Genomic DNA, 3578 nt, shown 5'->3' on the forward strand with positions numbered 1-3578 from the left:
GGCGCCCCAGGAGAGAGCCCAGGCGGGCCCCCGCTTCCCCCACTCGTCCCGCGCGACGCCGCACGCACCTCCCCGCACCCGGCGTCGACTCCCAGGCCCGGCGCGGTCGGCACTTCCGGTGGTACAGACCACTCCCGGGACAGAGGGGGGGAACCGGCTCTGCCGCCTCCTGCGCAGGCGTGGCAGCTCCCTCCAGCCAATAGCGGAGCCGCCCGCGGAATGCCCCCCCTCCCTCCTGCAGGCTTGGTACGGCCCGGTGCCGGCAGCAGTCCGGGGCTGGTCATTGAAGTGCGCGGGGGGTGGGGGCGCTCCCGCTTCCCCGCCCGCGGCTCCCGGCTGCAACGTGGCACCCGGCGGGGCCGCCCGGCTGTCGTGGTGCGGGGCTGCCGCGGCCTCGCTCCGGCGCCCCAGTGCGGAGCAGCCGGCTCGGCCCTTCAGGCCGGTGACACTAGCTCGACCTGCCCCGACCGGGACGGCTCCGGGCTGGGCCACGTGTGGAGCAGGCGCTCGTGAGAGCTGCGCTGACCTTCTCAGTGTGCCTGATGTTCTTCCAGATGCGACCAGCTGGGCTCTGTTCTTGTCCTTTGATTGCCTTTACCATCCAGGTAGTGTTATAGTGAGGTAGCAGAGCTGGTGCATTCGCGCTTGCACAGCCGGTGTGCTCCGGGTTGCTCAGCCCCGAGGTGTCTGTACTGTGGTCAAGTGAGAGCCGTTCCTGTTTCCACAGAATTTAAGTCTCCTCCTCCTGCACAAACTTGTCCTCCTGTTTCCTTTTATCTACAGAGCCAAGCCTGCCTAGTTCAAGCAGGGGTAGAAATCATCTGTGGAAGTGGGCGGGAAGAGAGGGAGGAGTTCTGCTCAGCTGAACTATCTGGATTCGTCCTTGTAAGGGGTCATTTGGCAGAGCAGTCACGAACACGATAATGCTTCTGTTGTTGGAAAGTGTCCCTGAGATGTGCCACACTCTCTTGGCCCAGGGTAGGATAGAAATAATCATGTTCCTGCGGCAGATTGTGAGGTTCCTTTCCATGCTGGCAGCTACTTTCACAATTAACTGTTTTCCTGCTGTCCCTCCCGTGTCTTTTCTGTGCAGCCATCCTTCAACCCTGCTTAGTTGAAATCAGTGGAGCATCAGGGTGCTCTTGAAGAGATTTAACAGTCCAGAAGGGCTGTTATCCCTCAGGAATCCAGGGGTCATGCTAAAGGCATCTGGATGGGATCAAAGCAGAATGCAGAACTGTACATCTGCCTTTTTCTGCCTGAATTAAATTCAGGTTCAGTCTGTATTACAAATGCTTTGCCATGACAGCAATAGTAGTGGAGCTGTACTGGTAAAGGCCATCACCAGGAGACTGGGGCTCAGGCTGTTTAGTATGCTGGCAGAGCTGTGCTAACTAGGTGTTAAACAAGTAACACCCCCCCCCAACCTGACACAGCTCTGTCGGCAGACCCCTTGTCTGGGGACAGCTAGGCTGACAGAAGGGGCCTTCTGCTAGCTCAGCTTCTGCCTTTTGAGGGTGTGATCTGGCTAATAAAAACCCCTTCTGTTGCCATATGTTGCATTTCCACAAGCGGGTTCTGCTGCTATTCCCAACTCCTGCACAACTATGGCGGCAGCGGCAGCCCCATAATGGAGAGAGGGGCTCAGCTTATACCAGCAACAAGCAGTCTTTTGCTCATTAAGTTAACCCACTGCCTGAGATGACACAGACCAGCAAAAGGACCCTCATAATGGGGGTGAGGGCCTCCTGGTACATTTACATTGGCTAGGGGTGTCACGTTCATGCTCCTAACCACCATTATTTTGCCAGTAGGACCTCATAGTGTAGACCTGTACCAAGATACACTGTGCTGTACCTGGACAAAGTGTTCTGCAGAAGTTGTTCTTTTGCCTGCCTCCGTGCCAGTCTTCCTTTTGTCATGGTACCAGCAGAAATAAGAAACATTTTCTCGTAGACACATAGGATTACCTAAATATCCAGTGAGACCCTGATTCTGCCCCTGCACCTTTACCCAGGATGGCTTACTTGGAGGATATTATGGAGCAAGGGTGCCCAATCCAGCCCTTAAGATACCATGTCAACAATAACATGGAATGTCAACAGTTTCGAGTCACGGGTTACAAATATGTAGGTAGGTGTTGTTATTGTATGTACAATGAATGCATGTGGGCAATCAGTAGCAGCTGTATAATTAATCTGTGTGTATGCATATGGGTTTACATCAGTGCCCTGGAATGTACATTCCTGGAACAAATGCACAGCACCTTGTGCAGGAGGGTCCTGGTCAACAATAATTCACATGTTAAATAATATTATTTTTTCATAAGCAAAACTATAAGGTATATTTTTTAATTAGACTGATTTTGCTGCTTGGATTTTCTTTTTAATTTTCAGCTGTGAAAGGCAACCAAGTCATAAACTGGCTCCTGACCACTAACACTTCACCATGCTGAGGTTTAAAATAGGCTGTTACTAGACATCTCATTCCTTTTGATCCTTTCCCTTCTACTTTAGTCTCTTACTTCACTAATGAAAGAGGACTAAGATACTGCAGATTAGCTTTCATTTGTCATGGTATAAAAGCATGCATACTGGGTACATGAAGACCCACTCACTTTTTCCTAGCAAAAACTTGCATGCCTGCAGTGCTTCCCGTCAGTCAATATTTCTTATCTTCTTGAGAAAATTGATCAAGATAGTTATTGTCTTATGTGGACATTATTCTAGAATAAAGAGTTTTCCCCAAAAAAATAATTAGTGCTGTTCTGTAATCATAGGAAATATGGCTGGAAAAGGTCATTTAGTCCAGCCCGCTGCTCAAGGCAGGATCTTCCCTGATTAAGCCAAGTGTCTTTCTAATCTGCTCTTGAAAACTTCCAAGAATGTAGATTCCACAGCTTCTTTAGGCTCCTTGACCACCCTCCGTCAGGAAGTTCCTCCTAATCTCCAATCTAAATTTCCCCTGTTGCAGCTTGAGGGGTAACATCCCCTACAGCCAGAGGCAAAGCCTATTTCCTTCCTTTCTATAACCACCATGCAGGTATTTGAAGACTGTTATCAAATCCCACTCCCCCAGTCTTCTTTTCTCCAAACTAAAATAACCCTCATTTTCAGCCTTTCCTCCTGGGTCTCATCTCACAGGCCCATGATCATTTTTATCACTCTACCCTGGACTCTTTCCAATTGGTCCAAATCCTTCTTGAAGCGTGGGTCCCAAAACTGGGCAAAAAACTCCATGTGAGGCCTCACCAGTGCTGAATAAAGAAGAATCACTTCCCTTGATTTGCAAGTCACTCCTGTTAATATAACCCAGGATGCTGTTTGCTCATCTCCCCCACTACCCAACAAGAGCATACTGCTGGCTTGTATTCAGCCTATGGCCCACCATAACCTCCAGGTCCTTGTCTGCAGTACTGCAGCCTAGCTACTCATTCCTCAGTCTGTATTTGTCTGTGGATATTCCATCCGAAGTGCAGGCCTTTGCACTTGTTCTTGCTGAATCTCACCCGATTGATTCCAGACCAACCTGATACAATCCAGGTTATTTTAGATCTCCTAGCCCTAACTTCCAGAGCA

The 3578-nt window shown here is 50.2% G+C and overlaps 1 protein-coding gene across 2 annotated transcripts in view; it reads right to left on the reverse strand.

The window, feature by feature from the left end:
* The window catches only part of LOC109293510 (NADPH--cytochrome P450 reductase), a 73522-nt gene extending 72738 nt beyond the window's left edge, over window positions 1-784 (reverse strand). The window contains exon 1 of one of the 2 annotated variants that reach the window (XM_019511499.1): window positions 527-784. The gene's annotated coding sequence lies outside the window, so the exon portion shown is untranslated. Of the gene's footprint in view, window positions 1-68; window positions 127-526 lie in introns of those variants that run through there. The other variant, XM_019511500.1, reaches the window with a different exon arrangement.
* Between the last annotated feature and the right edge of the window lie 2794 nt (window positions 785-3578).

This window comes from Gavialis gangeticus, unplaced genomic scaffold (genome assembly GCF_001723915.1).
Source record: "Gavialis gangeticus isolate Ggan-Ray unplaced genomic scaffold, GavGan_comp1, whole genome shotgun sequence".
Classification (NCBI taxonomy): Eukaryota; Metazoa; Chordata; order Crocodylia; family Gavialidae; genus Gavialis; species Gavialis gangeticus.